General features: G+C 56.4%; 1 protein-coding gene and 1 long non-coding RNA gene across 19 annotated transcripts in view; one reads left to right on the forward strand and one right to left on the reverse strand.

Moving 5' to 3' along the window:
- The window catches only part of TNS1 (tensin 1), a 210,284-nt gene that overhangs the window by 112,642 nt on the left and 73,063 nt on the right, over positions 1–24,579 (reverse strand). For 2 of the 18 annotated variants that reach the window (XM_079132538.1, XM_079132533.1), the window contains exon 1: positions 14,465–14,559. The exons of 14 other annotated variants lie outside the window; for them this stretch is intronic. The gene's annotated coding sequence lies outside the window, so the exon portion shown is untranslated. Of the gene's footprint in view, positions 1–8,092; positions 8,227–14,464; positions 14,687–24,579 lie in introns of those variants that run through there. 2 more of the 18 variants (XM_079132544.1, XM_079132540.1) reach the window with 2 other exon arrangements.
- On the forward strand, positions 16,119–17,645 carry LOC306656939. The gene is made up of 2 exons (XR_013762678.1): positions 16,119–16,289; positions 17,088–17,645. It is a non-coding gene; the product is annotated as an uncharacterized lncRNA (long non-coding RNA).

Genomic DNA, 24,579 nt, shown 5'->3' on the forward strand with positions numbered 1-24,579 from the left:
CACCAATCCACCCTGGAGGCAGAGCGGCTCCGGATCTGCCCTGCAGACCCCAAGAATCCAGTGAAGGGGCCATTCTTACCCACACCAAAACCAGTGCATGCCCCGTGGCTGGAGAGGTAAGAGGTCGCGCCCTAGGCCAGACTCATGGGCAAATGCTGGAGAGCAGGAGGCTCTGAGGAGCTCTGGGCACCTACTGGGAGCTGACCCTGGACTCAAGCAAGCCAGCTGGGCGGTGGCACACGCCTGTACCCCAGCGGCTCAGGAGGCTGAGGCAGGAGGATCGCAAGTTCAAGGCCAATGTCAGCAACTTAGCAAGGTCCTAAGCAACTTAGTGAGACCCTGTCTCAAAATAAAAAAATAAAGAAATACAATGGGCTGGGGAAGCAGCTCCGTGGCTAAGCGACCCTGAGTTCCATCTCTGGCACCAAAAATAAACAACAGAAAAGGGCAAGCCAGGGCATCAGAGGGTCTCTGCATCAGCCAGAAGTCAAGGGCAGGACCCATGGGCCACAGAAAGCACGAGCGGCGGCCAGCTGGGCCCAGGGCTTGGTGCTGGCCAGTATCCTGGGCTCACCATGGTGCCCACCTTCAGTCATCTCCTGGGCTCGGCTAAGCACGGACAATCACCCCACCTGCCCACCTCCAGGCCACCCCGAGTTGCTCAAGCCAGAGACCAGAGTGTCCCCCTCCATGCCTCCCTCCCCTCCACCAAGCCGGGACAAGTCCTCCTCCTAAGAATTTCTCTGAGCCACCACCCTGGTGCCCGGCATCATGGCTCCCCTCAGGTCTCCTGGCCCTCAGCTCTGTCCTCCACCTGGCAGCCAGGCCGCTGTTTCTAAAATGCACACCCAGCTGCGTATCCTCCGCCTGAAGGACTTGCAGGGTGCTGGGCTCCAGGGGAGAAGTCCACATGCCTCATATGGTCGTCAGGGCCCTTTGGACCTGGCTGCCTCCTCTCCTCCTCAGAGCCTTTCTCCATGTTCAAGCTCCACTCTCCTCCCCTGCCGCCCTCTCTGGGGTAGAGGTTATCAGCCCATTTTACAGATGAGGAAATGAGGCCGGAGAAGTTCCATCCTGGGCCTGAGCTCACACAGCCAGTAAATACTGCAGATGGAACCAGAGTTCTGCTCTGGCCACACTCAAGGCCTTGGCTCGCCCCAGGGCCACAGGACCTGGCCTGATCAGGGGCCAAAGGGAGCCTGGCCTCTGTGGTAGGTAGGAGAGAAGTCAAGGGAGGGGACACTAAGGAATCCAGGTGGCTGGGTGGGGGGCACATGGCAAAGTGGGGAAGGTGGAGCTGAGGAGCCGTTTATGCCTGCTGAGCACGACCAGCAGAACCCCAAAGTGGCCCAATGCCCAGAGCAAGTGAGGGGTCGGGGAGGGCGGAACCAGAGGCCTTGAGTCCAGCCTGAAGGAGGTGGCCACTGGAGTGAGAAGAGGTCTGAGCTGGAGCAGAGGGGACAGCCGCTTAAAGGGGATGTAGCAAGATGGTGGGGCAGGGTGGGCAGGAAGTGGGACCCTCCGGAGGCCTCCGTGAGAGAGTGGAGGCTGCTGAACAGGCTGCTTGGAATGTCGGCCTCTGAGGTCCAGAGAGGAGGAAAACCCCACCCCTCGGCCAGGCGTTTGTTCTGAAGAGGCGGCTGGCGGGCGGCACAGCCCAAGGCGCAGAGCAGGCAGCTTCTAGGAAGTTCCTAGAAGAAGCTGGTCCAGGAAAGGGCTGTGGTCTGTGGTCAAGGTTCTGGAGGAACTGGGGCCAGAAGGAGGTGACAGGCACGGAAGCGAGGCCCGCGGGCACGCCACAGCCCCAGGCCCGCACCCGCACCGGCCAGGGAGACCCAGGAGGAGGGCCCCGCGCAGGAGGCAGGCATGTAAACAGAGCACAGTGACACGCCCGAGCCAGGATGGAGGCAGGAGGGGCTGTTATTTCACCAGGACCCAAGTCCCTCTGTTTTTCCCAAAATTATACCCAGAGGGAGGCTCCCTGCCCCCACTGAGGGTTTCTGTCCCTCGATGAGAACTTGAAGGGACAAAAGTCTTAACCTTAAGCTGTGCTGGACGAGTGAGGCAGGAAGGGTGCATGGGAAAAAGCCGAGGAGCAATGGGAAAACCCAGGGAGCCAGAGGTCCCAGGAAGGGCGAGGCCCTGCCAGCACCAGCAGCCACTGGGAGCGCGGGAGGGGCGGGCGGGGGAGGCAGCGGGAGAGGAGGGGACTGAGCCGGCCCAGCAGAAGCCCAATCCCATCCCCAGGCGGGGCCTGGCCGGGACAGTGGCTCACAGAGCCTCCTCTTCTCTGCCTGCAGGGGTCCTTGCAAACTGCATGTTTACGGCCTTGTTCACTCGAGGATGCCTTTGATCCCACGGGGCACCACCAGTAGGATCACAACTATTTTTCTTTTCTTTCTTTCTTTCTTCTTTTTTTTTTTTTATTTTAAACTAGGGATCAAACCCAGTGCTGCTCAACCACCAAGCCACGTCCCCAGGTCTTTTTATTTTATTTTACTTGTTTTATGCAAGACAGGGTCTCCCTAAGTTGCTTAGGGCCTCCCTAAATTGCAAGGCTAGCTTTGAAATCGTGATCCTCCTGCCTCAGCCTCTGGAGCTGCTGAAATTACGGGCGTGCACCACCACACCCCATGGGATCACAACTTTTGGGAAGGAAAAGCCCTGCCCGAATGATTTGCACACGTGGTTGTGAGGTATGTTCCCATTGTTCCAATTTCAGAAACATTAAAATGAAAAAGAAAAAAAAAAAAAAAAAGACATCCTACATTTAAAGAAATGCCTTAGATTTTGTTTATTCTTCGGGCTTCCCAAACTAGTTATACCAGTGCCCAACAGGGGCTAACAATCAGAAAGTCCTTCCTGATGTCTACCTACCTCTCTTTAAAAATTTAAAACCCACCCACCAAAAGGAGGAACAGGGTAAAAAACAAACCCAACTACATATTCCTCATGAGAAAATTCCAATTCTCAATTCCTGTCTGTATCCTTTATGTTCCCTGGATCCTCCCAGCCTCGTTTTGTCTCATGATCTGACTCTGACAGGTTAGCACAAAACCCAAACCTGGCACAGGGGAGCAGGCTCAGTTCTACAAGTGGATGCTCATTTGCAAATCCCTGAACACACCAAGAGGCTCTGGGTTTCCCCGCTAAAGGCAGGAGGCTGGCTGGACTGGGAGGCAGGCACAAGCTCAAATACCAGTCTGGCCACAGAGGAGCCGTGCAGACCTGAGATCCCATCAGGGAAAATGTCCAGCGCTTACTGCAGGCCTGGCAAGCCTTCTGCCTCTTCTATTCCAGCCCAATGTAGTTCCTGCTCCCCGGTACCTTCCCCTACGGGGCAGAAAACTGTCCGGAGCTTACCAGGTGCATCTGAAGTCACTTAACCCTCACCTCAACCTCCTGACCTAAGTTTCATTCCCATCCCCATTTTATGAAGAAACTGATACACAATAGCAGAATGCAAGGAGGGAGGCGGATTTTGAGATTCTCATCTCAGAAAAAGGCTCACTCAGACATTGTTGTTGGCGGGACTGCAAATTGGTGCAGCCACTCTGGGAAGCAGTATGGAGATTCCTCAGAAAACCTGGAATAGAGCCATCATTTGACCCAGCCATCCCACTCCTTGGCATGTACCCAAAGGACTTAAAATCAGCATACTCCAGTGACGCAGCCATATCAATGTTTATAACAGCTCAGTTCACAATAGCTAGACTATGGAATCAACCTAGGTGCCCTTCAACAGATGAATGGATAAAGAAACTGTGGTATATATACACCATGGAATATTACCCAGCCGTAAATAAGAATGAAATTATGGCATTTGCCAGTAAATGGATGGAACTGGAGACTATCATGCTAAGTGAAATAAACCAATCCCCAAAAACCAGAGGCTGAATGTTCTCTCTGATATTCGGAATGCTGACTCACCATAAGCTGGGGGAGGCGGGGGGTAGAAGTTCATTGGATTGGACAAAGGAGAATGAAGGGAAGGTAGGAGGGATAGGAATAAGAAAGACAGTAGAATGAATTGGACATCACTTTCCTGTGTTCATATATGTAACTCCACATTATGTACAACCATAAGAATGGGGAGTTATATTCCATGTATTCCAAAATAATCCTACTGTCATATATAACTAAAAAGAACTATATATTTTTTTATATATTTTATATATATTTTATATAGTTCTATATATTTATATATATTTATATAGTTTTATATATTTATACATATATAATTTTTTTTTAAAAAGAGTGGTTCTCATCTACCAAGCTTGGAATACTACACAACACAGCCTCTTCCATCAAAAGACATCCACAGACTCCTCAATGGCATGAGCTTCAGCTATCTGAGAGTTCGCCCATGGAGAAAACTGACCCACAGATGGTGGGGACAGCAGGAGTTGGCATAATTGTCCCACACGATTAGTGCACATGGAAGGCTGGTGTTCTGGAACCTCATCTGCTCTGATGGAGGAGGCTGCACCAGGAGCCCAGGAAGCAGGAGGTCCCGGGGGCAGGGCAGCCCAGGTCCATGTTGTTCCTTTAAGTCCATCTGTGGCCAATGACAGGAAGCCCCTCTCACTCCCAATTAGCTGGCAGCAGAGTCTTGAAGCCAGGCCAGCACAGAAGGCCAGAGGAGGCCTGGCTGTCACCAGCATTGTTCGGCTCCATCTGACGCATATCCACTCTGCCGTGATGTTTCCTTGTTACCCGAGGACTCAGGGATGCACGCATCTGAAGCCAGGCCTGGAGCGCAGGGCAGGGAGGGCGCGGAAGACTGGCTTTCTCCAGCTCAGAAAACACCGGCAGTTCAAATGGACTAGAGAAAGCTCCCATCAGATAGAGACTCGCTGACCCAGAGTCACAGCGGCCACAGCCACATAGACACACAGCTCACGACACCCTGGGGCACACAGCACACACGCCAGACCACTTTGCCAGCTGCAAAGTCATGCCCTGGCACTCCAGCCCCACCCCCAGCAAAGCTGTGCAGCTGGGAACACACCAGCACTGTCAAAGCAGCCACTGCAGGAGCGGCCTGCAGAGCAAAGGGGACTCAGGAAGCCAGACCGGGAAAGCAGCAGCTGTGAACAACTGGGCAAGGGACAGCAGGAGACCAGCTCAGGAGGCCCCAAAGCACACCCAGACTTCTGGGTTCCTTTCAAAGTGTGCTCAGGAGCCTGGCCACCCACTGCAGGATCTGCCTGTCCCGAGTCCTGTCTGGAAGCAGAGGCGAGGGATAAGGCACAAAGACGGATGCTAGGCAGGAGGTGTCAGGAAAGGATGGACAGGTGCACAAACAGGGTGGAGCTGAGAGGAGAATAAACAACCTGGAAGTTATGGGATAGAAGCATGGAGAACAGGAATTTCAGAGATGGAGGTAGTAAGGAAGGACAAAACAGTTTGGGGCTGGTGGGACATGCATAGGATCTGAACACATTCAGAGTCCGTGTGCTTTGGACACATAGTCCCTTTTGCCAAACGAGGCCGCTGAAATTCAACAAGGAAAAAACAAAGGGGTCAAAGTCACACAGCTAAGAGTGGTTGAGCTAGTCTCAAATGCAGGACAACCAGACTGCAAATCCTCTGCCCCTTCAGGTAAGTCACATGGATGCTTAAAAAATCAAGGGCCTAGCGGATGTGACAGCAGATTGTAGAAGAGGGACAGAGAGGAAGGGGAAGAGGGGCAGAGACAAGTCACCCCTGCCAGCCAGGACCCTCAGCCCCTAAGGACGACAGGACGCCTAGGCTGCAGTGATTCAGTGGCTGGGCCTCTGGGGAGCATTCCGGAGCCCCAGAGAGCACTGGGCAGTCCAGGAGCCGCCTCTGTGGTCAAGACACCGAGCGGTTGCTCACAGCTACTCGCGGAGCCCCTGCACCCTCAGCACATGCCTTCCTCCCACTCGGTTCCCTGAGAGTGGCCAAGGGCTCAACCCGCCAGCACATCCCACCTGAGTCATGGGTGCAGATGAGATTCTGGCCAGCGCGCCCTCACAGCTGTGGCCTCTGCGCAGTTCCCAGAAGCAGAGCTGGCTGCCTGGAGACGCAGCGACTGGGCGAAGGGCTGGGAGGGAGTGTCCCAGTCAGAGTCCCAGCAGATCCTGATGGCCCTGAGGACCCCACCTCCACACAGACAGCTCTTCCAAAGGCCCCAAGAGCATGGGCCTCTGTCCAGAAAGATCCATCAACTGGCAAAATTTCAACACAGCTGAAAAGAAAGAACTCTCCTAACTCCAGCCTCCCATGCCACCAGGGAGGACACTAAAGTCCAGAAAAGGGAATTCATCTGCCCAAAGTCACACAGTGCAAAGGGGGACCAGTGGGCTACCTGACTCCCTGGCCTGGGTCCTTCCATTATACTATGCAGACCCCTCTCCTCCCTCGGTTGGGGCAGGCTCCCAAAATCTGTTCTCACTCATCCTGGGCAGAGCAGCTGGGGACATGAAGGAAGGCAGTTGGAAGGGGAATGGGGGGCGGGGGGCGCAGCCAGCCAGCAGCTGCGGGGATGAACCGGTTCTAACTCTTTAGAGGGGTCAGGCTCGCAGCACAGACATAGAAGAGGCTGCGCAAGCTGCGAAGGATGAACCCAGGGCTTCAGAGACTCTGGAGCCAAGAGACAAGGCCCTGTGGCAAAGGAAGAGAGAAGGAATCCCTGGCAGACCATGGGGACTTCAGGAGAGTCCGGGCCCCCTCCCAGCTCACCTCTCCTCCCTCAACCCCACTCCTTGCCCCTGCTCTCCCAGGGACCCAGTCTGGAATCCAGGCTGGCTGACGCCTCTGCTCCCACGCTCAGTGCCCAGCACAGCCCAGCTCAGCTGTGGCCACACGTGGTGGCAGAGGTACCTCTCAGGCACTGGAGTTCTTTCTGAGCCTCCCTGGAACCCTGTCTGTCTCCAGCACTCTCTGTCCCTCTCTGGACAGCTGCACTCACAGGGGCAAGAAGCCCCTGCCCCGTGCCCCACTCTCCCCGGCACCAATAGTAGTAATAACAATGACCAAGGGTCACACTGCATGGCCCAGGCTGGACCCCATTTCTTACATTTCACAGATGAGTGAAGATAACCACTATCTGGTTGAGTAACACAGTCACACAGCCTGCAGAGGCAGAATCGGGATTCAAACCCAGAGAGCGGCTGCAGTCTGTGGTCTGGACCCCACACCGCACTGCCTCCCCGACAGGCTATTGCTCCAGTGAAAGTTCCCAAAGTTCCTCCTCCTTAAAGCAGTCACGAGCACCTGAGACATGCTGGTACCTGGCTTTTGAGACACTCAACATCCCTCCTGGCTAGAGACAGTCAGCCTCTGTCCCCATGCTCACCAAGGTCACTTACGGTTAGGTGGGGCACTGCTGCCTCCAAGACATCCTGACTAGGGGACGCCCCTGTTGTTCACTCATTTATTCTACAGTGTGCCTCCTATGGGCCGGACCAGACCAGACAGATACCTTCGAAATGTGAGCTGCCTGCGGTCTACCCTCACTCCTGCCTGCTGCATCTCAGGCTCTCAGGCCGGCCTGAGGGATCTCCCGGGAAGAAGAGTTTGTCACCTCCTTGGCCTCTCCATCCAAAAGGGGAGGTGGCACACAGGAAGGAAGCCAGGGAAATGAAGTGACATCCATGAGAGAGGATGTCACAGCCCCAGAGTTAAGGAATTTGGACCCAGGACTCCAGGGACCCAAGTCCTGGCTGATGGCCTGTCCCCAGGGCCCCCTGCCCAACCCCCTTCCTAAATCTAAACCTCCTGGCATTCGGCATTCTCGGCATTTCTCGCTGCTGCTCCCCTCCAATCTGGCCCAGGAAGTCCCCACCCCCACGACACCCCAGGTTCACCCCAAAGCCACCCTTGCTCAGACTCCTCATTTTGAAACCACTGCTCACTGCACTGCACGCTTTGCAAACAACATCTCTCTGGGATTCTCTCATAGCGCTAGGAAGGCGGGATATTAACCCCAATTTCCAGATGCAGACACTAAGGTTCAGGCCAATGTCACACAGAGAGCCAGCAGCAGAGCTGGGAGGGACCCCTAGCTGTCCAGCCCCAACACCGGTCTACAGTCACCGTGCCCCCGTGCACCCCTCCCCTGTACCTGAAGACACCTTGTCCTTTATGCCCTGCAAAGCTCTTCTCCGTCTTCAAACCCCATCCCAAGAGGCGCTTCCCCCAAGCTTCCTCCACCCCACCCGCTCAAGCCAACAGATTCCCACCGCGCGCTGCAGAAACACTCCGTCTACTTCCCTTTGTCTCCCAACAGACCGCTTGGCCCTGGCCTTTCCAGTCCCATACCTGGCACCTTGCCTGGCACAGGGAGGATGCCCTAAAAGGCTTTAACATGGACAGTCAGGAGGCCAGCTGGCCTCAGCTGCCGCTCCATGGGGGGCACACAAGCCTGCCCCGGACCCAAGGAGCAGAACCCTGGGACCACCAGCCTCTTCCAGCACAACCCCAGCAGCCTCAACTGCCCCCCGGCCCAGCCCAATGCCCCACCTCCGCCCCCCTTCCTGGCTCAACCAGCTCTGCCTTTTCTGGGAGTCTCAGCCGGTGATTAGGGCCCTAATCAGCAGGACTTCCTGCCAACGACTGCCAGAAGTGGGGGCAGGGCCTGGAGGGAGGCAAGGTCAATCCAAGGTGAAGTTCCACAGCCTGGGACCAGGGGAGGCCCCTGCAGGGAGATGTCAGAGTCGTCCAGTCCACACCTCTCCAGCCCTGTCTCACAGGTCAAGGCACTGAGGCTGAGCGAGGGAAGGGACTCACCCAAAAGGACGGGGCCAGCACTGGACTGGACGGCGTCCCAGAGTACACTGCTCTCCCACCCAGGGACCCCCCAAGGTGGAGACTGTCTCTTGCACGTCCCTTGAAGCCCCCAGCCACACCCCATCCCCGACCCCAACACCAAACCCAAGTCTAAACCCAGACTTCCCCTAAAGGGTGGCTGCAGACCAGCTGACTGCCCAGGTCTGGTAGAGGCCAAGGGTCAAAGGTGAGACCCACCTCTAGATGAGCCATGGCCTAGAAACGGGGCAGAGGTGAGCAGGGCCTGAGGAGGGGAGGGCGGGGAGGGCTCCCAGCTGTCATCATCATCAACCTAAGCCCATTCTTTCCCAAAAAAACAAAAAACAAAAAACTTAACGCTTTTTACAGCTGCAACTGGGCGGGCCAGGGATCCGGAAATGGAGCTCACCCCCGACCCAGAGCAACCCAGGCCTCCCTGGGTGGGACTCAGGCTGGGCGGAGAGCATAGCTTGGCAGGGCTTGAGGGCTGACCCCTGCTAATGAAGAATGTCAGGGGCACTGGAAAGCGAGGACCCCAGAGGGGAAGAAGCCTGGGAGAGAGAGGGAGTGTAGACAGGCCCTACCCTGCCCGCTTAAAGCTCTCAGCTCATGGGGCACTCAGGAAGAAGGAACTGAACTGAAGTTGCAGCATGAGGACCACAGGTTAGATTTCAGGGAGGGTTTAAGATACAACTTGGCAGCAGCTGTTCAGGATCCTACTTTAAAATGTAGATGCCACCCTTAGTGGGGTGCGGTGGCACATACCTGTGATCCCAGCGGTACCTGTGATCACGAGGTACAACGCCTCCTGGAGGCTGAGACAGGAGGATTGTGAGTTCAAAGCCAGCCTCAGCCTGAGCAACTCAGTGAGACCCTGTCTCTAAATAACATAGAAAACAGGGCTGGGGATGTGGCTCAGTGGTCGAGTGCCCAAGTTCAATCCCTGGTACCAAAAAAAAAAAAAAAATGTAGATGCCACCCCTATGGGTGTAGCCCACGGTCGAGACTAGCCTGCCTGGGGTCTGCGAGCCTCCAATTCAGTGATCCCTGTGAAGGGGTGAGTTGGGCCCCCAGCAGGGCTGGTTTATAATAATGTGGCAGCTTTCTCAGAGTCCTCCTTAAACACAGATCTGCACGGGCTCCCTGGGGAAACAAGGGCCCCAGAGGTCCCCTCATCTCCCTGCCTGCCCCCTAGTTGCAGAGAGAGGTAGCGACTTACAGGAAAGGAAGACTCTGCTCTGAGTTGATTCTAGGACCCCTTCTGGGAAAGCCATGCCACTCTCTCCTCCGCTCTTCAGTCCCCAAACTCTCCCCGCCTCAGGGAAGAAACAACCAGGATGCAAGAGAAAAGGGCCCACAGAGGTGGGCTCCAAGCCCACCACACTTACAATAACAGTTCCTCCCATTGACTGGGCACTTACTACGCGCCAGGCATTGTTCAAAGTGCCTTCGATACACTAACTCGTTGACCTTCATGGCCACACCATGAAGCAGGAACTATCGTTACCCCATTTCCCAGTGAGGAGTGAGGCTCCGGTGGCAGGGGGCGGAGGCAGGGAGGGGTTCAGTCACTTGCCAAGACCACACAACCAGTGAATGGACTTGTCATGAGTTGGGCCCCCGCCGGCTGGCTGGGGACAGGCACTCTCAGCCTTGTGCCCATGAACACAGCCCTGCTTCCAGGTCCTCCACGGACCTGTCCCAAGCCTCAGTCCTCTGGCCTAGTTCAGCAGCACCGCTGGGTACAGCAAAGGTACTGGCCTGCCCGCAAGGAGCCAGCAATCATCTGGCAAGTGAGTACACAGGACACTCCGAGGATCCCAGGGAGAAGAAGGGTCCTGGGGGAGCTGGACCCAGGATGGGACCCTCGTTGGGCAAAGGTGTAGAGTCCACCCAGGCACTCCTGTGGCCCTCATCCCCCACCTCCATCAGCTCCCAGTGCCCCGCTTGTGGGCGGATCCCTCCTGCCTCCCACACCCAGGCCGGAGCTCCAGGATTGCAGCCCTAAAAGGCAGGATCCCCAGAGGAGGTAGCACAGAAACGCCCCAGCACACCTACCCCCCCACACATCACTCCAACCACGGAACCCAGGCACCCTCCCCCGGGGAAACCAAAGAGGGGGCAAGTAGGAGGATGGCCAAGGTCACCAGCCAGAGGACAGGCAGGCCCAGGGCCCAGCTATGCTGAGGGTCTTCAGCCTTCCACGGTCCTCCCTTCAAAGTGGGAAAGTGCTTCAGGCAGTTTGAGAGAAGGACAGTGGCGAGGGCCGGGCGTGACCTTGCATAAGGGTCAGGGGCACCCGGGCAGGTGGGCACTGCTGCAGGGCTGGCAGTCCAGCCACCCCCCACTCCCGTTCCAGCTGGCCTGGGCCCACACTCTGCCTGCCTAATAGTTCTGCAGAGCTAAGAGCCAGCCGGCCAGGGAGCCACCAAGCCAGAGGCCACAAAAGGACAGCACTGGGGACAAAGTAAAGGCCAGTCCCTCCCCAGCCTCCAAAAACCACCTTCTCCCACACCCATAGTCACCCTTCTGATTTGCTTTCTTCAGGTCCCAGGAATGGGGAGAGCTTCCCGTCTTCTCTGTCCTCCACCCCCAAACAGATCCCCCAACTGGGCCTCAGTGTCTCTTTCTGGGGTCAAAGAGACTTGCCTTCCTCTTTGGAGGAAACCAGTAGCGGGAGAGGAGCTGCCCTAATTGGAGACGGGAGGTTGGCTGGAGGGCCTGGGACTCCCGCCCCTTCATCCTCAGGAGACAGGGATCAGAGCACCCACAGAGCAGGCCGTGAGAAAGGCAGGCCAGCGTAGGAAGGATGCACCCAGGAAGGGTCCCAAGCCCACCCCGGGAAGCCCACCTGGACACTGCACAGTGGGAGCCCAGCTCCCTACACTGGACTTGGGGAAAGCTTCCACCGCACCCCACACCTCGCCTCTCCACTCACTGTCCACTATAGGGAAAGCAGGTTTGGAGAGAGGCCTGGTGGGAGGTGGCCTGCTCCTCCCCCACACCCCTCCGGAGAGGCCCTTGAGAACAGTGCCCGTGGTTGTACACACACACACACACACACACACACACACACACACACACTATTGCACAAAGCACTTCAAGCTGTCCTGACAACCCCACAGAATTAACAGATGGAGAAGGTGAGGCTCCGGCGAGCCTGCCCTGGAATCCTGGCGTTACTCCTTTGCCCACCCTCTCTAGGCAGGCAGGGGATTCACCCTGTCCACAGACACTGTTGGCAGGGGTTGGGGGTGAGGTCTGTCCCCTCCATGCTACACTGTGTCCCACAATCCGCTGAACCACTCCAGCCCTGGAGGAGTTAACCAGCAGGGCAAGGCGCACTGAATCGGAAGACCTCAGAACTGGGCAGGAAGCAGCTGGAGGCAGACCTGGTGGGCAGCTGAGGGATGGGTGGGTGCCAGGGAGGGGCACGGTGCAAGGGCGAAACTTCGGTCTCCCTGTTCCCTAAGTACTGGCAGAGAGAGGGCCCCTGTGTGTCCGTGCCCACACCCCAGGCCAGAGGCCATGCTTCCTGATCCCCCAAGCTGGTGTCAGAGAATTCCCCGACTCCAAGAATCCCAGGACCTCAGCATCCCAAGAGACCTTAAAGGTCGTGCCTCTGACCACATCCCAGCTCAGGAATCCTTCCAAGCTGTTGTCCAGCCACTGTCTGCACTGCCCCCAGGACAGGACACTCACTACCTTACAAGGCAGCTCCCATCCAGACTCAAGAGAAGCTCTTCTTTAAGCCCGATTTCCACCTCTGGGCCCCCATCCTCCATTCCTTCAACCAAACAAAAATCCATTCTGCTTCTTGCCTCCTGCTCTTGTGTCAGGAGGAAGAGACCCTGAGGGCTCCCAAACGCCACGGCTCAGTCACAGTCCATCAGTGCCAAGAAGACAGTCCCAGAAGGTAGCTTCTTCCCTTGCCTGGCATGCACCCAGCCCAGCCTGCTCCATGGGACCACCAGCAATCCAGGTTTAAAATTCCTGGGCACTGCCACCCCAGTGGGACTCTACGCTCCTGCTCTAAGGGAAGCAGTATGGGAAGAGAGATGGCAAAGGAAAGCCGGGGGTTTGGGGATTCCTGGACTGCCTCCTCTACCATTCAAGGATCCTTAGTACCTGATCAAAGTCTTGGCTCCCCCACCCCAGCTCTGGTAGCCCTGAGGGTCCAGTCGAGAGCCCCCAGCCCACTCCTCTCAGCTCCCTGCCCCTCCTCCGGGAGCCCAGTCCAGGTCAACTGGAGCTGGGATCCCCAACACTTATCCTATTTAGGGCTTCCCTGCCCAACTCTGGCCAGAGGTGTCAGGGCAGAAGATCTGTCAGTTGCAGCAAGCTTTGAGGTCCTGGTGGGGGGGAGCTGGGGTGGGGGAGGCAGGAGCGGCTGCCAGCTGGCAAGGGTAGGAGTGACTTAAGACCAAGTCTTAGCCACAACGGTCCCACCCCACTCTGGGCAGCTTCAGGAAGGGGAAGGAGTGCTCCCTCCAGGACCCTATTCCACCTCTGCTCTGCAGAACAGAGGAGCTGCTGGGGCTTTCAGGAGGGACGCCCCTGTCCCCAAAGACTCTGGAAGCCTATTTTCTAGTCCCCCCCCCCATTCTCACCCACATCTGCCTTCCTACCCTCCCCAGTCCGACTCCTCCCCAGCCAGCACCCATCTGGTCCCCCAGCCCTATCCCACCCCCTGCTGGGAGCCCAGCCTGAGAGCCCAGCAGGCTTCTCTCTGACCCCCTCAGCCACCCGGTCCCAGTGTCCTCTTCGACAGAGGCCAGTCTAAAAACATCTGGGCAGGCAGTCCTGGCCCTGGTCCTGAATGGCGGTCGGGGGACTGAGATTAGCCCTGTATGGCTTCTCCAGGTGGGAAAGGGGCTCTGGGCAGGGCATCAGTCAGAAGAGGGGTGGGGGAGGGGGTGGAAGGCAGCTGCCCGTGTCTGTTCATTAACCACCTGGATTAGCCATTTCTGCCTAGAGGGGTGAGGAGGGAGTGAGCCTGCTGGCTGGGGGAGGGTGGCAGGGGCACTCATGCCAGGCTATGCCCATGGGCAAAGGCCCACTGGACCCACGCAGAGGGGAGGGGGCCGGGGAAAAGAGCTTTCCACTCTCCCTCTTCCAGCCTGCCAACCCCTTCCCTGCAGCCTTGGTCAGCCTTCTGGGAGCAAAGAGAGCCCCAAAGAGGAGAAAAGTGTCCCCAAAGCAGTTCCCGGGATGGCAGGGAAAGGCATGAAGAGGAAAAGAGGCTCGTGCCCCTCCTGGGTTCCTCCACCCGTGCAGCTTGTGGCGGGCAGGCAGGGAGTAGAAGAGAAGCACCCACATCCTGCCCACCCCCTTGGTCAACTGTCCCTCACCACTCCCCGGCCTCGGTCTCAAGCAGCAACTTCCCCAGCAAGCAACACTCCTCCGACTGGCCGCTCTCGGCACACGTAGGGACAGCCGCACCCCAGACATCCCTGCCAGAACCATCTGAAGACACGGGCTGACAGGTGGGCTCCAGGGGCTAGCCTAGCCCAGGGACATGGGCAGGGTGGGGCTGACCTATCTTCCCTAGTTTACTTCCTGACTGGTGGTCTTGACAGCATCCCTGCCCACATGCCAGCGTGCTGGCCAGCTCCATCCCCCTGCGCGCGCACACACACACACACACACACTCACACACTCACACACACTCACACACTCACACACTCACCTTTCTGGCCGAGGCGCCACTGGGTGGGGTGGGGTCTGGGCAGAGGGGCTGGCAGGACGGGGGAGGTGGGCAGTGGCGGGTGGCAGCTGGCTGGCAAGAAGCTGGTTGCCGAAAGGAAGGCGGTGAGTGAGCGCGGTGTCCAGGCGGGCGCGGGGCGTGGGGAGCCGAGCTGGTCCCAAGGCCACTGTTGGGAGCAACTGAGCAAGCGGAGGGCGCAGGGCCGGCTCCCTCCCGGCGACGGCGCGCACCGCCTCCTTCCCGGAGTCAGCGCGGGCTGCCCCCCGCCGCGGCCGCGCCTCCTTTAACCCCTGCCGCGCCCTCTCCCAGCTCCCGCCGGCGGGGCAGGGCGCCGGCACCTGGGGCAGGAAGTTGACCTACTTTGGCCATTGGCCTAGCGGCTTCTGAGGGACCTGGCGGAGGGGTCTGAGGACTGGGGGGACAGGGCTGGGGAAGGGGTCAGGAAGGAATCAGGACGCGAGAGATCCAGGATCTTGTGGGACAGATATCTATGGTGCAATGGCCAAAGGGCTGCAGGGCTAGGGCTGATGACAACAACGGAGCAACCTTCAACTTTTGGACGGGACTCAGCTTTGTGGTATTTCCAAGGCACTTGGGACCAGATGCCAGGAATGGCACTCCTGGACCTGTTTTTTCTTTGGCTGTCAAGTGTGGGACAAGCCGTTTTTTTATCCTGGGCTGAGCTGGGACATTGGTGATTACATATTCAAAAGTGATTTGGACTGAGCCTAGTTAATGAAATGCATGCTTCAACTCTTTTAAATGCATCAGAAAATTAAGATGGACTGATGAAATGCCATTGTCCCAATGCCATTGTTCCCCATTGGAACACTGGTTGCAGGACCCCGGGGGATACCAAAACCCACTGATGCTCAAGTGCCTTCTATAAAATGGGATAACCCTGCATACATCCTCCAGAATGCTTTAAATCACCACTAGAATACTCATAGTACCTAGGGCAGCATAAATGCTGGCTAAATAGTGGTAGTATCGTTTTATTTAAGGAACAATAACAAGAAGAAAGTTAGTACATGTTCAAAACAATCACGGTTTTTTCCGGATGTTTTCAGTCAGCGTTGGTTAACTACACCAATGCAGAATCCATGGCTCTGGAGGGCCGATTGTATACCAAAATGTTCACTGCAGAATCCAGAGAGCTATAACCATTTCATGTGTGAAATTTTTTGTAATCAAAATTAACAGGGTTAAAGTTCTTTGAAAAACTTGGGGGCATCTTACAAATGATAAAAAGTGAAGAAGCTGACAGGATTCTCTCGAAAGGAAAGGTTAAGTCATTTGCTGCTCGCCCACTGTCTGCTAGGCTCTTAAACAACGCTTGGTTCAGCTTCGAGTCACTCTCATTATCCCAGCTGAAGAAGGTGACGTGAGAGTGGTAAGATGACTTGTTGAAGGCCCGCAGGACAGCTTCGACAAGGAGCCTCAACTCGGACAGGCAGGCTGAGGCCAAGCTCCCCACTCAGCTTCCTGGGTGGAAAGACCCCTGTCGTCCCATCTGGGCCAGGGACCCACAGCTCTGAGCCTGTTTCCCCTGCTGGACATTAAGTTTGGATCCAAAGGTGTTTAAGCTCTTTTCCAGTTCTAACACTCATTAAGTGCATTTCTTCTATTTTTTATTTATTTATTTATTTTTGTGATATTGGGGATTGCACTCAGGGGTACCCTACCACTGAGCTGTATCCTCAGCCCTTTTTATTTTATTTTTGAGACAGGGTCTCACAAGTTGCCCAGGCTGGACTCAAACTTGTTGATCCTCCTGCCTCAGCCTCCAGAGCTGCTGGGATTACAGGTGTGTGCCACCAGCCAGCCATCGCTAATTTTATTAATCCAGCCAAAGCTCCCCCAGACTTCAGGCTTCAGTTTTCCTCTGGAGTAAAAGGACAGGGGGAACCCAGAGAAAGACCAAGTTTGGGGGCTTCTGGGGCCAGAACCACAGGAAGATTTTCAGAGTTCTAAAGTGTTTCCTTGTCCCCCGGTCAGGGAAAACAAGCTCTTGGGGATGGAAGGGAGGGATACTTCTCAGGAACTTACAAGTGGGGAGAGCAGAGAGGGGGACATCATTCCCTTTCCTCATGCCCTGCCCACCTCCCCACACTACAGCAAGATGACCTCATCCCCTCCCAGGTAGAAGAAAAGTTCAGGTTTCCAGACCCCCAAATTCCAGCACTCAGAACCTATGGCCTTGATAGCAGTCTCAGTCCCAGAGAATGTGGATGCTGCTCAGAGATGGTAAAGACAAGGAGAAGAACAGACTGTGGGGGTCACCTCGCTGGGTGCTCCCTGCCCTGCTGACCAGCCCAAACCCAGTCTCCCACTCACTGGCCCCAACGCTGGGGCCAAGGTGACACCTGATAGTCACATCCTACTTATCCCTTACCCCCCCACCGCTGACTCAGGGCCCCTCCCAGGCTTGGTCAGCCCTGGTCAAGCCAGGGGGTAGTGGGTTCTGTGTCAATTTCAGCTCTCTGTCCCCTTGAGAGGTGGATGGAGGCCATAAGCTATAACACAGGAGCCCCGCCCACCCTCAGGTCCCCAGAACAGCAGAACGAGCCACCATCCCCATTTCCTTCTTCCCATCCACACCCAGATTATCCTGACTCACACCAAAAAGTCCATGGCTCCCCACTGCCCACAACATCCAGTCTCCGCTACAAATGAAGCATCCCAGGAGCTCTGTGGAAGCCTCCAGAACCTCCTCACCCCCATCCCGCAACTTGACTTCCATACCTTCTCGTCCCGCCGTTCCCTCTGCTCCCTGTCACATCCAGGGCTCCATTCCACAGCCTCGTGCTCCAGGGAGCCTTCTCCCACTGCACCACTTGGTTGGCACCCCGACACCCCAGCTCATTCTCCAGTGCTGCAGTGTACCATCAGCTGGGTGCCTGTCTGAGACTCCCACTTGCTGAGCAATGACAACTTTATTCATGCCTTTCTCTCCCCTCTCCTTCCTCATCAGCGCCTACTAGAATAAGGTTGAAACATAGTAGATGCTCAATAAATGTGGAATGAATGAATGGTGGAGGAATGGCCAGGCAGATGATTGGTTAGTAACTGCATAAAAGAGCGTTTTAAAAAGCTCCCTATTGCACAAGGCTATAGCAGACATTTATCTTTGAAGCCCTATAATTGCAAGTGAAACCCCCCCCCCCCCCTGCCAAAAACAAAACAAAGCAAAAAACCTGACCTTGGTAGGTTGGGAACCATCAGAGTGATGCAGGAAGTCCCCGAGGCATCCCAGCGCCCGCAGGTCTGTGGCAGATCTGGAGGGCCTCAGAGCGCAACCCCCCAGCTGCCCTCGGGAGCCTTTGGAGGTTACACCCTCCACCTCAACATCACCCTCTCTTTTCCAACCTGGACAGAACCATGAGCTCAGCAGTTCCTGACAAGCCACACCGAGGAAGCAAAGTGCCAGAGGACTTCAGAGAAAGAGAGCACTTTCCTCTTTATTCCAAGGGCTGTCCCACAGCCCATCGCCCACCTGGCCCTGCACACGCTCGCGTGTGAACACACGCTCGCATGTGAACACACGCAGGCGCGCACACACACTGAGGACTGCTTTCTAAGAAGCTTGGGCTCTGCTTCCTGTTCCTTCTCCAAACCAGCCTCCCTCCTCCACAGCTCAGAGGAGGACCCCAGCCTTTCCCACCCACGCCCCTCACACCAGCCCACACCCTTCCCACCTCCTCCCTCCCTCACAGCCCCGAGTGCAGGACTGAACATCTGGTTCCAGTTGTGGTCAGTCCATTCAGGGTAGCCCTGGGGGGGGTTCCCAGAAAACTGAATAACACCAGTGTTGGCGCCCAGTGGAGCCGGGCGAAGAGAGGACAGAGGCAGAGGGTCGAGGGTCGGGCAGGGAGAGGGGTGGCGGCAAGAGGCGGGGGGGCTCCGGAACCAAGAGGAGATGGCCGTGCCTGGCTTCTAGCAGGGCTCAGTGAAGTCTTGTTAGCTGGAGACAGAGGCTGCAGAAACAGAGGACAGGACAGGCAGGAGCAGAGCGGATGGGACAAAGAGGAGCCAGAAACAGAGACCCAGGAGGAGGAGGAAGGAGCTGGGGGTGCACCCTGGAGCGACAGAGAGGCCATTGAGAAGAGCAGGAGAAATGAATGGTGCGGGCCGGGCCAGGTGCTGAGAGAGGCGCCTCATTGGAAGAGGGGGCGCATAACAGAGAAGGGGACAAAGGACACAGAGAAGCAAAAGAATAGGGCAAGAATAAAGTCCAGAGAAAGATGTGGCCCACGAGCGACGAATCCAGTCTCCCTGGCCTCTCAGCCCCACGCCTGGGCGGTGGGGGACAGGACAGGAGCTGTGGGTCCGCCTGGAGCTCCTTCCTCTGCTCCTCACTCAGTGCCCACCTAACCCGATCTTTCCAGAGCGCGTTTCCATGCAAGTCCCCACGAGGGATTACTAACCATCCTAGCCTTAGAGACAGTGCAGATGACCAAAGGGAGCTTGGATCCAGCTCTCTCTCTGGAGGGTACAATGTCATGTGACACTATGGTCACAGGGTCAGACAACAGTGCCCTGCAGGGAGGTCCAGCTCCCAGGTCTAATAGTGATGGGGATGTTGTCGTTGGGGGCGGGTTCTAGTTTCTGGAGCTGCCCCTTCTTCCCCTCTTCACAGAGAGGGCAGGTCCCAAGGGGAGGGGCCGCATGGACAGTCCTGGGAAAAGTTGTTCTTCTGGGTTCTGATCCTGCCGGGCCCAACACACGGCTGGCTAGAAGCCAGGCTTCCAGGGTCGCCCTAGGCGTTGGTCAACCTCTGTGCCTTCGAGTGACCCCTCCCCTCTGCCTACCCCTCTCCCCCTGCAGTTGGGCTGTCTGCCAGGACATCATCTCAGGGTCACCCCTGGAAGCCCCCTTGCTAGGGCTCCCTCCAGAGCTGACCCCAGAAGCCTCAGCCACCCTGTGACCTGAAGAGCCCCTCTCTCCCTCCTGGTTTCTCACCTATTTATCGTCCTTAAAGCTCAGGTGAAGACCCCTTCCTCCATTTGCATCTCATCTGCATGTATTTTCATAGTCTCCGCCTACAGAAGCCAGCGGTTGGGGGGGGTGGGGGGAAGAAGGGCTGGGTCTCCCACAAGAGCTTGGGCTCTGGCAGTGGAGGGCGGAGGAAGGCAGCCCGGGGAGCTCCAGGGAAGCAGCTGCCAGCAGCGCCCCTCCCTCCTCTGACCCTGCCTCAGTCTCCAGCCAGGAGGTGACACCTGAATGCAGCCCCAGGAGCCTCTGACCAGAGCCAGGGCCTTCATGACAGCAGGTCAGACGCAGGCCCTCCTCGTTTCAGTCTCCTCACCCAACAGCCTCTGGTGGCCTCCAAGTTTCCTAGGAGAGTCCCAGGAACACGATTGGTCCTTGGCAGAAAGTCACTGCCAGTGTCTGGACACAGATCCCTCACCTCCCCTGAGAAGCTCAGTTTCGAAGCTGGAAGGACCCTGGGGACTTAGCCGCCTCCAGGCCTCCTCTTGGGCCGCCCCTCCTCCCTTTCCTACAAAGACCACCAGCTTCAGCCTGGATCCTTCCAGGGAGCCCAACATCCCTCCCTCACAGGGCCGCATCCACCCTCCTAACCCCGTTAGGATGAGGTTCCTAGACGGAGCGATGGGGAATCCCCCAGACCCAGCTTATCTGGATTTCAGGAAGGCGTTGTCAGGATGGGTGATGGAATTCTTGGAGACAAGATAGAAAGCTGAGTGGATTCCTAGCCAGCAAGCAAAGGGGTGTTGATTAATAGATCAATGTCAACTTCCTGACTTGCCAAAGGGCTCTGTCCTCTGCCCTGGCTTGTTCAACATAGTTATCAGTAATGTAGGTGAAGATGTAGGGGAGAGGCTTACCAGGCACACAAAGGGGAAGAAGCAGGTTAAGACTCACCGAGGCAAAATGCAAGACTGACTTTATACATGGGCTGCAATTACTGAGGGAACATTCCTCTTGGGTAATGTCCTAACCTACAGTTCAAAAGTCATAAGAAACATGAATTACCAATAGTCAACTCAGGGAAAGTTCTAAGATTCAGTGAGTTCTAAGATTTCAGAAATTCACTTTAGCTAACAATGGAATATGGCTGACCCCAAAAGGCACTTTGGGTTGTGTTAATAGAAGTATATAGTCTAGACCACAGGTGGTGAAAATTCCATTGTACCGCGTGCTATTCAGACATCTTCAGAAAGGTCAGGTTCTCTTTTATACCCCATAAACCAAAGTGCATCCAGAGGAGGACATGAGTAGAAAATAAATATTTGATGAATAAAAACATAAAAAAGATTTTTAAAATGGACTCAATTTTGATCTCAGATGATAAAGACACAACAGGCATCATTAAAGTCTGGAAAAACCATCTTGAAAGGTAAGCCAAGGCAAACTGCACTGCCCACACCTCCCTGTCTCACTGCCCCTTCGTTTGTGAACTCCCAGGGTCCTGGGACCATTCCCACTCATCTCAGAAGGGCCAAGAGGCAGAAGCAGCCAGGAGCAGCCACTAGAGATGGGACAGCATTCAGACAGGGTCAGGCACATGGGCACTGGCCAGTGGGGAGCGTGCTGGCCACTCCACCAGAGCTGACCTTTAGCCAAGCCGGCTGCTGGGCTGGGGAAGGGGAGGAGGCCGGGCTGGTGGCTGAACATTCACTCACATGCTGTCTCAGGCAGACCCAAGCACTGGACAAATGGCCCCTGCCACCCAGACTCCCCTGACTGCCACTGCCCAGTGGTCAGCAGGGCACCCTCGCCAAAGTCCAGAGCAGCCTGCTGGCCCGGTGCAGGCCTCGGTGCCCCTCCCTACTCCTCCCCCACAGCCTGCCATCACCGCATGGCCTGCCCCTTCCTACCTCCAGAACATCTGCTTCCCTTCCCCCACCCTCCTCAGCCTGGCTGTGTCCCTGTCCCCTGTCCCTGGGCTGTGGACAGCTCCCTGCAGGCACGCTCACCCTCTCCATGGCAGCTTTGGCTGGATAGCACTTGGAGCTTCAGCAGCTGGAAACAAGCCCCTGTACAAAACAGTGATCATTTGGCTCCCCCTTGAAATGGGGTGCTATCCTTCCTGAGGCATAAGAATCAGAAAAACTTGACCCCGTCCGAAGGAAGCCCAGGAGTAGAGGGAAGAGAATCCAGCACTGGAGTTGTGCGGATCATGTCAAAAGCCAGGTCACACTGCTCACTGGCTGTGTGATCTCTGGCAAGTTACTTAACTGCTCTGAGCCTTGAGTGCAGGGTCTGGCCCACAGCAAACGCCCGTAAGTGTTAGCTATCTCCACATTGTCCTTCTTCAAAGATGCCATCACCACATCCATCCCAGAGTCCCGATTCATTTCTCTCACCCCTATGTCTTTTAGGCCCTGTTTAATAAATGCTCAAATTCATTGAGTGCTTCCTAGTGCCAGGCATTAGAGCTTTGTGGGTATTTCATTCCTTCTAATCCTCCTGACAATCCTTCTGCTGTTGACCACAACTGACCCCACTTTAAAGATGAGGAAACTGAAGTTCAGAGGCATCGCTAGGATTGCTACTCCTCTCCTGACGGAGACAGCAGCATCAAGGAGGCTGAGCCCCAGGGCCGTGCTAGGACGTGGACAGTGCCCGGTTCTCCTTGGGCCTGGCAGCTGCACGTGGGCCTCCAGAGTCCACTCCCTCCACCAAGGCAGCTCCGACCCGGGGTGCAAACCTGCTTCCTGGGGTCCTCACTCCTGCTTCAGAGAACAAATCCCTTCAAAGCTTTATCAAAAATCACCCACATGTGTGCCAGAGGGGTGGCTTCCTAGGGTGGGCCTCCCCAGTGGTCCCCAGCTTCTGGATCCTTCCACACGCCATGCTCAGGTGTCTCTGTGGTTCAGATCTTTTCCCAGCTGACCCTCATTCCCTCCTTCCATGGGCTCTCTGAGTGCCTGCAGCAGGTCAGGCCTTGTGTGGCCCTGCAGGTGATCAGGAGCAAAGGCAGAAGAGGCCCCTGACTTCGAGGAGCATGTGGCCCCGAAGAGGGAGACGCTGAAGAAACCACACGAAGAAACAAAAACACAAAGAGCGTCGTGTCGTGTGAAGAGAGAGAAGAGGGAGCCGGAGGAGGGGCCACTTAGATCCAACAGCTAATGTGCGCTGAACGCGCGCCAGGCCCTCTTAGGAGCCGAGTGCTCATCAACCTCCCCCAGCGCAGGGCGTGGATGCTATTCTAGCCCTGCTTCATACAGCTCGGGGACAGGAGAGGTGAGGCCACTTGCCCAAGTCAATAACAAGGCAGCAAACAAGTAGCGGTGACAGAGTTGATCTCAGGGTCTGCACTCTTAGCCCGACGCTACATTATCTCTCAGAGGTTCGGGGGTTCATCTGGACCCAGCTCCCAAACTAACACCCCTCTGACATATACACACACACTAGCAGCGGCTGGTCCTGCAGACGTCAGTGGCCGGGGCTGGCAGTGTCCACACTGGGGACTCTCAGCTCCCTCTTCCACCTGGAAGACTTGGAGACATCTTCAGATGTCCATCTTGACCCCAGTGGGCTTCATGGTGTCTAGAGGGGGCACCTAAAAAGGTTGGCTGGTGGCCACACCCTCCCAGCAGGGTTTGCTTGGGACACAGCTCTTGGTTTCACTGATGGGGCAGGGATGGGGCAAGAGGGACCCCACCCCAGCCTGTTCCCCTGGTCACCCAATCAGGGCTCACAAAATGTTAGTGAGAAATTTGAGTTTCCCACCCGAGCCCTCCTCAAGGTGAAGTAGAAAGTGGGACCAGGAAGAATAAGTCAAGTCCCAGGGTCACCATGGGGTGGGGGCATCAATGGTGCTGAGTCCAGAAGCAGGTCCCCGGCCCCCAGCCCAGTGCTCAGGCCCCTGAGCCACGCTGGTTCCTAGGAGAAGGGGTGCTGGCCTGATCCACCCAGGGACAGATGCAGGACCTTGCCTCGGCTCCTAATGCCCAAGAGGAGGACAAGGATAGTAAGGGACCCACGGGGCTTGGACAGAGGATGCTCAGGCACCAGGTGTGGTGCAGCCCTGCTGTCCACAAGAGGACCAGAGCAGAGGCTGGGGCAGGAGGCGTGGGCACAGACAGGGACCACGGCTGCAGCCCTCCTTGGGCGCTCCTCCCCAGGGACCCGGAGGTGACTGTTTTCTTGGAACACTGTGTTCAGGCTGTGAGTCTTGGCTCAAGCAATCTACCCTGGCAAATCTCCAGCTGCCTGTTTAATAATGTACAACCAACCAGCCATTAACTGCAGATTTCAGTAGAAAAAAAAAAAAAAGAGAGAGAAAGAAAAAAGAACAAACAAGTTTGGTAGTTGTTTTTGTTGTTGTTGGGGTTTTCTTCCCCTTCCGGGTAGTCGGTGGTGAAAAACAAGCCTTCTCTGGTCAGACTCCAGGGCAAGGCGTCCTGGCAGGTTCCACCTGCCTTTGCCCACCCCATGCACCCGGGCGCCAGGCGCCCGCTCCCACCTCCACTCGGCTGTGGGCTGTGCTGGTGAGGCAGAGAGAGGGAGAGGAGCCCACCTCTGAGCAGGCCCAGTGCCTCCTGGGAATTCCACCAGGTCTGGCCAGGGTCAGCGCCCAAGCAGGTGCTGGCAGAGTCCACCCAGGTCCAGTGGCCAGTTCTCCTCGCCTGGAGGGGTCAGCAGAGCCGGGACCCTGGGGCCTGCCCCAGGTCCCTTGGCTGCACTTTCTCCCACGTGAGAGTCTATTTGCAGGAGGCTTGTGGAGAGCAGTGAGAGCTGGGGGCTTCCTGCTTGCTGCGCGGGACGGTCCTCGGCTGTCTGCAGCAGCTGTCCCGGGGAAGCAGCAGCCTCTTTTTTTTTTTTTTTTTTTTATGGTACGGGGGATTGAACTCAGGAGCACTCAACCACTGAGCCACATGCCCAGTCCTATTTTGTATTTTATTTAGAGACCGGATCTCACTGAGTTGCTTAGTGCCTCACTTTTGCTGAGGCTGGCTTTGAACTCGTGATCCTCCTGCCTCAGGCTCCTGAGCTGCTGGGATTACAGGCTTGCGCCACCACGCCTAGCTCTGCAGGCTCTTCTTACCCTCCAGCCTGGCGGGGAATTTCTGCCCCAGAAACCCAAGGCCAGGACCTGGGCTCTCATGGCCCTGCTTTGGGTCCCT

Source organism: Sciurus vulgaris (genome assembly GCF_902686455.1).
Source record: "Sciurus vulgaris genome assembly, chromosome: 3".
Lineage (NCBI taxonomy): Eukaryota > Metazoa > Chordata > Mammalia > Rodentia > Sciuridae > Sciurus > Sciurus vulgaris.